We start from the raw sequence: 11,534 nt of genomic DNA on the forward strand, positions 1-11,534 counted from the left end.
TCCCCACCTCAGGGTTTCCTGCTGCAATCAGTGTTAAAAAAAAAAAAATCCTTCTCCTCTTACCAAGTGGCAGGTGGTGGGGTTTGTTACTCTGGCTTTTGGCAAAGCAACAGGAGGAAAAACAAACCCACACAGTCTGGAAGGAAAGGAGGGGGCCAAACGGTAAGATCTGGACCCAGTTCCGTCGCATCTGGGCCACAAATGGAGAGGATGATGAAGTGTTTCAGCCCCGAAACGGTCGCCACTCTGCTCAACAACGCCGCTGTTGTTAGAACGCTTGTCGAGCACGCAGCCAAGGCTCTGTGCACTATCAGTGTCTGTTCGAGAGACAAGACCAGGGAGGCTTAGCCTCACCATCCGGGGCTTACACACCACGGAGCTGGGCCGGGCCACGCCCAGATTCCGCACCTGCAGGTCCACACCTGCTGTGCTCCCCGCTCCCAGGACGTCTGAGCTGCTCTGGCAGGGGGAAGACCAGAGTCGAGGGGGCAGGTCAAGGGTGGAGCCCTGGGCCCAGTGCCCCCTGCCCTGGGCACTAGTGGGCTCCATCTCCCTGCAGACGTCACCCCTCCTTCTTACAGGAAGGGGGGTGGCAGTGTTCAGGTGCGAATCCCAGGGCTGCCCACCCTAGCCCCGAGACCACGGGCGAGCGAATTACACACTTGGAACCTGTGTTCCCACCTACAAAAGGGGCTAATAGTACCTATTGCACAGAGCTGCCGGGATACACGTTGCCCCCTTCCCTCCTCCCCTAGCTTTCCCTCTCCTCCTGCACAACTATTCCCACCCAGAAGCCTTTCCTTTTTTTTTTTTTTTTTTTAAGATTTTATTTATTTATTTGAGACAGAGAGAATGAGAGACAGAGAGCATGAGAGGGAGGAGGGTCAGAGGGAGAAGCAGACTCCCTGCCGAGCAGGGAGCCCGATGCGGGACTCGATCCCGGGACTCCAGGATCATGACCTGAGCCGAAAGCAGTCGCTTAACCAACTGAGCCACCCAGGCGCCCACAGAAGCCTTTCCAACTCCCACCCTGCCCTAGGCCGGCGGGGCCCCCTCAGCACCTGCACCTCCGCCTTAGAGCCTCCTCATCCTTGTCCTGTGTCTGTTGGTCCTTGGAGGGCAGGGGCGGGTCTGTCTCATTGGCCACGGGGCCGCTGGGGTCCACTCCAGTGCCTGGCACCCAGGAGATGCTTTTGTTTCCACTGGAGCTGGGGGCAGGCAGTGAGGGTGTCTGGGGCACCTGCAGGCTGCCCACCTGAGCGTGATGATGTCCAGCAGGTGGGCTGAGAAGGCACAGACGTGCCTCCCCGTTGGGGACGTCCGTGCCCGAGTGAGAGCTCCAGAATGCACTTGTGATGACCTGGATTCGGTGCCTTTTTTGGGGTTGTGCTTGGTTATTATATTCTGTAACTTCTTATTTTGGTATAATTTCAAACTTACAGACAAGTTGCAAGGATAATAAAGGGAATTCCTGTGCACCCTTCGCCCAGATTCACCAACTGTTTGCATTTGTCCTGTAGCTGTAGCACTTTCTGTGTATGGGTGCGTGTTTATTCACATCCCATTCGAGAGTCAAGTGCAGACACCAGTCTGTCCCGTTCCTAAATCCCTTCCCTACAATAGCACGATCCACGTCGGGACGCCGAACATCTCATGGGGACGTTGGGCTGTCAGAGCGTGACGGCGTCTTCAGTCTCCCGTGATGAGTATGATCACCCAGCCCGAGGACCGGGTCGCGGTGGCCAGGGCCTCCGGGAGGTGCTCCATGGCCGTCCCTGCCTCTGGGGTTCAGGGCCCAGTCTCTCTCGTCCCCCTAATTTGGAACAGTCCTTCGGCCTATCTTTGTCTTTCGTGACTTGTTGGTTCTGAAGACCGTGTTTCTCGTTTTGACCCACGAGTTGGAAACCAGGACAGCCATTCTGAGCCAAGTTTGGAGGATTAAGTGCGCGATGAAGTTGACGCCCCCGCATCCGGTCAGCACTCACGTCCTGTCACGTGATTCTGACGGGTGGCCGTCACAAGCTCTTGGGCTCTTGGGTGAGGGTTGTGTGGACCCCCGGTGAGGGGCATGCTCCTCACCTGACTGCCCCAGGCTGTGTGACATGAGCTAAGTCGCCTACCCTCTCTGTGGCAGTCTCCTCATCTGTGAAATGGGGATGAAGACACGGTGTCCGTCTCATGGGACTGTCATGAGGATCGATGCGCTCGTATTTGTGAAGAGCCGGGAGCGGCACCCAGCACGAACTCGTGACACAGCGAGCTTTCTGGAACAGGCCGTCTGTTTCACTCACTCGTTTCATCACTCACTCTGGTTTCATCTTCAAGCTGCATCTGCATCACATCGCCGCTGGGGACAGTGGCTCAGTCACGGGGGAGGGTTCACGCGTCTCCCACTTCCTTGCCCCGGGCTCTCCCTCTACTCACACGCACCCGCCCGCACAGCCACGCGCCCCCGGGCGCCCCCACGTGCCTGCACAGCCCGGAGAGCAGAACCAGGCTGACGGCACGATCCTCGGGGCTGCCCGCCCTGTGCCCGCGCTTGCACACTCGTCAGGTACCGGTATCGTGCTCGTTGCTGCACCGCTATTTTTACGACTCTTCGCGTGTTACTCTAATGTCAGCGGCCACATTCGCAGGGCTTTGCTGTGGTGACTCGGCGGCATGCACGTGCCCACGTGCTGTCGTAAGCACTTCCCACACACTCGTAGGATCCCCGTCACCACTGTCTGAGCCAGGTACTGTTCCTGCCCGCCCCCCCACCACCCCGGGACAGACACGGAAACAGGCACAGAGAGGTTAAGGTGAAGGAGCGTGCCCAGGGGGGCGCCTGGGTGGCTCAGTCGGTTGAGCGACTGCCTTCGGCTCAGGTCATGATCCTGAGTCCCGGGATCGAGTCCCGCATCGGGCTCCCTGCTCGGCGGGGAGTCTGCTTCTCCCTCTGACCCTCCTCCCTCTCATGCTCTCTCTCTCTCATTGTCTCTCTCGCAAATAAAATCTTAAAAAAAAAAGGAGCGTGCCCAGGGCCACACAGCGAGAAGGGGCAACGCTGGGCCTCTAACCCACGGGCTACTAGCTCTTCAGTTAGCCCCCCCGATGATGTTGGATGAAGAAGAGAGTGCTCATGGCACAAGCTTGGGACGCGAGGATAGCATCTTCAGAAGGCAGCGCACTGAGATTTGAGACAGTGAGGGAAACTGAGTCTCAGAGGGGTCACGCCCCATGGGGGTGAAGTCCAGCTCTGGCACTTACCAGCCATGTGACGAGTCTCCGAGGCAGGGAGGTGCCCCACGGGGACTCTGGGGGCTGCGGGGGGGACTGAGGCTGAGCGCACCCAACAAGGCAGGCGTGCTGGTCCCTGGCAAGCCCGACCGCCATGTTCACAAGGGGCAGCTGGGTCTCTGGGGAGGCTTGGCTGGGACCTTGGTTCTGCGCCTTGCCTGCGTTTCCTTGGCCAAATGATGGAACTCCAGCTTCTCCTGGACAAATGGGCTGTTGCGAGACCAGATGGGGTGGGTTAGCAGGCTCGATTCAGCAAAGAGTAGCAAACAGGCCCTTTGTTTTGACCTTGCACCATGTTTGCTCCCTTCCTCAAGTGAGCAGGGGAGGCCCTGGGAAGGAGCAGAGGGAGGGGGAGAAAGGTGGTCTGGTTCCAATTAAGCTGTTTATATGCGTCCTTGTCCAGTGACAAATGGCTGCAGTGACGGAGAATCATGGTTTCAATTTTCCATTTGGGATCAGACGTCTCGTGGTGCTGCCAACCTCCTCCGGAAGTGGGCAGGTCATCCCAGCGGCCTTGGGAGCCAGAGAAGGTGGCTCTTGACCACGATGCGTGCTCCAGGCCTGGCCTGGGTCGGCCAGGGGAGGAGGACGGTCCTCGCCGATCTCGGCCTGGGGCCGCTCTGGGACCTACCAGCTGTCCATGCACTCCTGTGCTCCCCCCCACACCCCCGCATGACAAGACCACCTTATTTTTTGGGCAAAACCAAGTTAACACACGTCCACGCCCACCCGCAAATGCTTCCTTCTCAATTGACCCATTTGGCCAGAGCAGGCTGTTTCCAGGCCAACCCGAACAGGGAGGGTGGAGCGGGGCAGGCAGGTGGAATGGCCGGCTGGGCTCCTGGTAATTTCCATCTTGATTTTCAAAGTCCCACAGAAGGCGAAGGCGAGCCAGGGGCGACTCAGGCTGGAAGGAAGCTTGACAAGGGAGGTGCTCCGCGGGGAAGGCGGCCTGGGGTGGCCCCGGGGGCCTGGCAAGGCACTCAGCCTCACCGGGCCCCGGCTTGCCCACCTGGCAACGGGGACACGGGCACCTGGCTCGCAGGCCCGTGACGAGGAATACACAGGAGGAGGCACCTGAGCCAGCCACCATGAGTTTTCAAGGCACACGCCCAGGTTGCAAGAAAAGGCACACTTCTATTTCTCTATAGTGAACCTTGACCTTTAGCTCTCGAGGTTCCCCCCTCCCCGCCCCACCCCAATAGCTGACAAACTCAGAAGAAAACTGGCCATTCTGCAAAAAGCACCCTGGTTTTACTTGTTTCTGATTTAAATCAGTTCATTCTGAGAGCCCTCTGCCCCCTCCTTGAGCTCACACTCCTCGAGAAATGGAAGTCAAGGCCCATCTCTCCTCAGTCCAGAGCCCTCCATGGCTCCCCAATTCCCTGGACTGGAAGCTCAAGTCCTCCCCGAGGCCTGATGGCTGCCCTCACCTGCCCCTCTGTCACCTCTCCCTCCATGCTGCCCTCCTGGGCTCCCTGGGGCCAGGCACACTCCCTCTGACACCCTCTGGCTCCTCCCACACCTCCATCCCCCCCTTTACAAAGACCTGACCTCACCTTCCCTGAGCACCCTGTTGAATGTATCAAACACCTCTGCCCCTGGCACTCCCAGCCTCCTTTGTCTGGGTTCTTTTTCTCATAGCACTTCTTACACCTGATGCAGAAGATGGTTACCGCGCTCTCGTTTCCTGCCTGCCACCCCCCTACACTCCACCCCCACACAAATGTAAGCTCCACGCGGGAGACCACGCATCTGTGTCTGTTTTGTCATTTGTGGCACCTCTAGGACCTAGAACAGTGCCTAACACACAGGAGGTGCTCAATAATCATCAGATGGATGGATGGATGGATGGATGGATGGAGAATGGAAGGGAGGAAGGAAGGAGGGAAGGATAATGGATGGATAGAAGGAAGGAAGGATGGATGGTTGGTTCAGCCTGTGGGCTGGGGAATCCTGCAAGTTCTGGAAGGAAGCAGGAGACAAGTCCATTCTACTCTCTGGTTTCCCAGACCGATCTGGGGGCTTCCTCCCCTCTTCCCCACCTGGCTTCAGCACAGAGATGGGCACAGGTGGCCGTTCCCAGTGCTCTGCACTCATTTAAAGAGAAAAGGGATTTGTTATGAGAACAGTGAGGATACCACAGGATCTCAGGGAGGGCTGGAGGACCAGGTGGGAAGGTTCTGCAGCCAGAAACAGCCTCCAAAATCACACCACAAAACTGGTCTGGTGGGACCCCCCCCCCGCTGGGTGGCTGAGCGTGGGCATGCAGGCCCCGGGGTGGGAGTCTGGACTCTCCTGTCAGCCCCACACCCATGGTTGCCAGATAAAACACAGGAGACCCAGTCCAATTGGAGTTGCAGATAAACAACGAATAATATTTTAGCAAAAGTAGGTACCACACAATATTTTATTGTTATTATTATATTTTATTTTCTTTAAATCCGTCATCCCTACCCACTGCTCCCAAAGCTCCCACTGTTGCTCTGAGAGAACAACTCTGAACACCAACTTCCTTGAATCAGGGGCTCCCAGTTCCAAGTACGGGAGGCATGCCACTTGCGTGCACCCTAGCTGCAAGGGAGTCTGGGGAAGTGGGTATCAGATGCTTCTAAGCCTCTCCAGGAGGAGGGGGCTCCAGCTCATGGGTTGGGGAGCCCCGTAGACGATGGCCAGCACCCGGCTTTAGGCTTCTCCTCTCCTGTCATCTGCAGAGCCCAGGAAGGCAAAGAACCAGACTCTCCCCATATCTGTTGTGCGATCCCCGAGATGTGGCTTTTGAGATACAAGCATCCTTTCCTTTAATCGGTTTTCTCTGTCAGAGAGTTTTGTGTCTGTTTAGATACAATCTCCACTAAAAGGAACCAGGGCTCCTTGGAGAAATGACTGATTCCAGGGTTGGGGAGAGGAAAGTACAGGATGAGCCGGGAAACATCTTGTTGTGCCAGAGCCGATGGGGCTCATGTCAAAGGCACTCAGAAGCCAGCCGGCCAGCCTCTCTCTGCTCCAGTCTGGGAGGGGCGAGCACCGAAACGGAAAATGTATAAGGTGGTGTGATCCCCTGCATGACGCTAGAATCAGCCATACCAACGTGTGCGTGCAGGTATAATGTATGGACATCATATACAAAGTATATACAAATATAGAACTTATTTATAAAACAGAAAATACAACATTTGTGTGTGTGAGTAAATGAAGAGGGGACGTGACAGGGTTGTGCCAACTAATAAAGATGGAAGGCAGAGGGTAATCAGAGAAGTTTCCATTTGACAACCACCCCGGAATACTTGTTTCAGGCGAGAATTACCAATGGAGGCGAAAATTAGTGAGTGAAGGTTTCATGGGGAATGGGATATTTACATAGCCTCAACCTCTGTCTCCCCAAGATAATTATTTAGTACAAAAAAAAAAAAAAAAAAAGACCTTGGCAGTGGAGAAATGTGGCAGACACCACCTTTACCAAGTGATCAAAGTTGACATCCATGGCAAGATCACGAACAGACGGGTGCCTCCCACAACCCCCGCCCCCCACTGAGATACGGACAGCACCATTTGTGGGAGATTCCTGCCCAGAATGTCTAACCAGAATCTCCTAATGAAGACACACCCAACAAACTCAATGGGAGGGACGCTCTACAGAATATTTGGCCAATAATCTTTATTTTTTTTTAAGATTTTATTTATTTATTTGACAGAGATGCAGCAAGAGAGGGAACACAAGCAGGGGGAGTGGGAGAGGGAGAAGCAGGCTTCCTGCGGAGCAGGGATCCCAATGCGGGGCTCGATCCCAGGACCCTGGGACCATGACCTGAGCCAAAGGCAGATGCTTAATGACTGAGCCACCCAGGCGCCCCTGGCCAATACTCTTTAAAACATCACAAAAAGTGAAGATACAGGGAAGTGCTTGTCCAGAGTCAAGGATACTAAAAAGACATGGAGGCTGAAGGAGATTTGTGATTTGAGAGTTTCTGTTAGCACAGGGATGTTCCTGGGACGGTGGGCTCAATCTGAGCAAGGTCTCTATCTGTAGATTCGGTCACAGAATGTACCCACTTTAATTTCCCAATTGAGATAAATACACCAGGATTTATGTAAGGAAATCTCTCCTTCCTAGTAAGAGAATGCCCTTATTCTTAGGAAATACACACAAACGTGTTTAGAGACAAAGAGTGTCTCGTGTCTGTAACTTCTTAAAGAATTGAGAGAAAAAAAGGATCCAGCAAATGTGGTATATGTTAATCCATGTCTGGGGAATCCGAGTGGAGGCTATGTGGGAATTCTGGTAACCTTCTTGAAACTTCTCCATAAGTCTGAAATTATGTAAAAATAAAAAGCTATAAAACAAACAGAAAAGTCTGTCTAGAAACTTAAAAGCCAAAACTGACCCTCTGGGGTCTCCCTTCCCTGAGGTAGAAGTCAGGATGGTGGGGACTGCTGCCAGAAGGCCCAGGGGAGGGTTTTAGAGGGAAAAAAAATCTTGGGGAAGCACAACACATTTGTTAAAATAATGGTATTTGTTGCAGTAACAACTAATATGTATAAAGCTTTAATTATGTGCCAGGCTTCCAAACACTTTTTAAAAAAATGATGTTAGGGACGCCTGGGTGGCTCAGTAGGTTAAGCGTCTGCCTTCAGCTCGGGTTGTGATCTCAGGGTCCTGGGATTGAGCCCCATGTCAGGCTACCTGCTCAGCGGGGAGCCTGCTTCTCCCTCTCCCTCTGCAGCTCCCCCTGCTTGTGCTCTCTCTCTGTCAAATAAATAAACAAAATCTAAAAAAAAAAAAAAAATTATGTTAACGTGTTTAAGCCTCAGAACAACCCTATTATCATCCCTAGTTTACATTTGAGGAAATTGAGGTACAGAGAGGTTCAGTAAACTATTCGAGGTCTCTCAGATCATAAGTGGTAGAGCCAGGATTGGAATCCAGACCCACTGGCTCCAGGTTCCTCTCCTGCCCCTCACAAGTGTCATATCAAAGGTTCAAGCCAAGAGAGGCTGAAGAGGAAAAAGGGGATAGAGCAGAGACTAGACACTGAAGCCACGCTACTCAGCAATCCTGGGAGCACGGCTCTGATGGAGAAGAGCTGCAAAGGGGCTCGAGCAAAATCCCAAAAAGGGAGCAGCAGTGCATCTACCAGCAAGGTGTCCAGAAAGATAAGATGCCCAATAGCTACCGTCACTCAGCCTGCAGGATAGGTTTCTACCTGTTGGATTGGGTTGAATAGTGTCCCCCTAAATTCATGACCTCCTGGAAGCCCCAAATGTGATCTTATTTTAAACTAGGGTCTTTGCAGATATAATTAGTTAGGCAGCTTGAGATGGAATCATCCTGGATTTAGGGTGGCCCTAAATCCATGACTGGGAGAAGGTCATGTGAAGATGGGGCAGAGACTGGAGGGATGTGCTCACAAGTCAAGGAATGTCTGCAGCCACCAGAACCTGGAAGAGGCAAGGAAGGATTCTTCCCTAGAGCCTTTAGAGGGGGGTGCAGCCTGCCCACATCTAGAGTGCAGATTAATGGCCCCTAGAATTGTGAAAGAATAAACTTCAGTTGTTTAAGCTGCCAGATTTGTGGCCATTTGTTACAGTGGCCCCAAGAAATTAATGCACCTGTGATAAGTTCCCAGGAGGGCTGCCCCTTGCTCGCTCAAGGCCCCTTCCCTCCTTCTCCCTCAGTAAGACCCCTTTCCAGGAGGAGCTACATTGAGTATGGTTAAAAATACACATATCTCCAAACTCCTTTATAGCTGGGAGCGGCTGTGGAACCCAATCCAGACCAATGGGGGTATAAGTCGAGATTTATTGGCCAAGACATCTGGGAAAACTATTTCTAAGTCACAGACTCAGGGGTTCTGCTTCCAGCAATGGCAGAAGGGCTATAGTCCAACCAACCATCCTATACATGGAGACCATAACCTCCAAAAAAATGTAAAATACAACTCTCTGATGCTTATCAAGAGAAGCAGACAGGTGGAAATGTAGGAGTCAACATTTGGAGGAAAGGAGATAGCACTGCATGAGTCTCACAGATTTTTCAACTTTTCGCCTGAAGACAGGCCCAGTCAGGACCATGCAGGGTTGGCTAAATGTCTGCTAAGAGCCTGAAGTCTTAAAGAACCAGAAAGCATAGCATCTAGAAAGGAGAGGGGAAACCCCAGAAAGGAGAGAGCCACAGGAAGGGAGCGTCCAAGTCTCTTGCTGACCCGTGAACCAGGCATGCAGAGAGTAGACTCCAAGCAGAGCAGCGAAGACCAACAAAACCTGAATGATTTTAGCTGCCAGACATTGCAGTGGGGCAGTGTCCGGAATTTGAGTCCAGACAAGTTAATTTCCTGCTCAAAGAATAACTATCTAGTCTCCATGATGCATTAGCACAATGTCCAAGATATAATATGAAATTACTAGACATACAAAGAAATGTTTTTACAAGGTCCATACTCAAGAGAAGGGGTCAGCAAATGATGCCTTGCAGGCTGGCCATCTGCTTTTAAAAATGAAGTTTTATGGGCGCCTAGGTGGCTCTGTTGGTTCAACGTCTGACTCTTGGTTTCAGCTCAGGGCATGAACTCAGGGTCATGAGATGGAGCCCTGTGTCGGTCTCCATGCTGGGTGTGGAGCCTCCATAAGATTCTCACTCTCCCTCTCCCTCTGCCCCGCCCCGCCACTTGCACTCTCTCTCAAAAAAATTAAATTTTACTGGAACACCCTCACGCTCATCCATTTATGCCTATCTATGGCTGCCTTCACACCACAAACACTCGGTTGAGGCTTCATGACAGAGATGCTACGGCTCATGATCCTAAAATATTTACTGGTTGGGTCCTTTAACAAAAAGTGTGTCGACTCTTGCTCAAGAGAAAAGGCAATCAATGGGGAGTGATCCCACAATGACCCAGACATAGGAATTAGCTGACATATCTATGCTGAAGTCATAAAGGAAAATATCTTCAAAATAAATGAAAAAAAAAAAGAAAAATTTCATGGAGAATTAGAAAATTAGGAAAAGAACCAGATGGACATTCTAGGATGGAAAAATATCATATCTGAAATAAAAGGGACCAAATCAGCTGCAGGAGAAAGAGGCTGCAGATCTGGGATGGGGGTGGCAGGAGAGGTTCCCCCCCCCAATGCCCTGCAGGGAGCTGCCAACAGGGTCATTTCCGTGGATTTGACCATGCACTTGTCAGAAACCAGTGTGCACCAGACATCAGTCATTATCCAATGTCTGTGATTTTTGCAATCCAGCTGCATTAAGTGCTCATGCAATATTTTTAAATCCACATTTTCAAAGCCTAGGTATACACATTACAGAGAAAAGCTATCCTCACCATCAATGGAAAGAACATAAACGGGGTGCTGAGAATACAAAGGCTGAAGCGTTAATGGTAAGACGTAAAGATCAGCCAAGCGCCTGAACCTCCCCCCATGGCTAAGCAGCTTGGGACACCCGGGGACACATGACGGCAATCACCAAAAGAGGCTGATGTGCGCGCCCCCCCCGCCAGGTTCAGATGTGGAAGCCCTAACTCCCAACATGATTATATTTGGAGACAGGACCTCTAAGGAGTTAATTAAGGTTCAGTGGGGGTCATAAGGGTGAGGCCTTGACCCAGTAGGACTAGGGGTGCTCGCCCAAAGTCCGGGACTCAGGGAGAAGGTGGCCGTCTGCAAGCAAGAAGTGAGGCCACAGGAGAGACCGACCCTGCTGCCACCTTGATCTCGGACTTCCAGCCTCTAGAACTGGGAGGGAATAAATCTCTATTGTGGAAGGTGCCAGGTCTGAGCTGCTTTGTTGTGGGCGCCCGAGCAGACTCCTCGCTGACACACACGGTATGCTTGGGGGCCAGCAGCACTCACGTCACTAGGAGCTCATGAGAGATGCAGAATCTAGGGCCCCAGCCCAGAGCCGCTGGACTGGAATCTGTATTTGTTCTTTCTTTCTTTCCTTCTTTCTTCTTTTTTTAGAGAGAGAGGGAGAGAGAGAGCGTGTGTGAGCAGGGGAGGGGCAGACAGGGAGAAAATCTCAAGCAGGCTCCACGTCCAGCACAGAGCCTGACTGGGGCTCGATCTCACGACCCCGAGATCATGACCTGAGCCAACATCAAGAGTCGGACGCTCAACCAACTGAGCCACCTGGGCACCCCCAGAATCTGCATTTTGACAAGCTCCCCGCCCCCACCCCATGCATACATAGTCTGCACACATTAAACAACATCTCTTCATCTCTTCCTGCTTATCGGATGGAGGTTTCCCCG

At 52.5% G+C, this 11,534-nt stretch overlaps 1 protein-coding gene across 1 annotated transcript in view; it reads right to left on the reverse strand.

Annotated features, from left to right (window-relative positions):
• Positions 1-11,534, reverse strand: part of CRISPLD2 (cysteine rich secretory protein LCCL domain containing 2) — a 130,066-nt gene that overhangs the window by 22,375 nt on the left and 96,157 nt on the right. The window lies entirely within an intron of this gene.

This window comes from Mirounga angustirostris, unplaced genomic scaffold (assembly GCF_029215605.1).
Source record: "Mirounga angustirostris isolate CCGP_5_RB_7025 unplaced genomic scaffold, mMirAng1.0.hap1 SCAF_16, whole genome shotgun sequence".
Lineage (NCBI taxonomy): Eukaryota > Metazoa > Chordata > Mammalia > Carnivora > Phocidae > Mirounga > Mirounga angustirostris.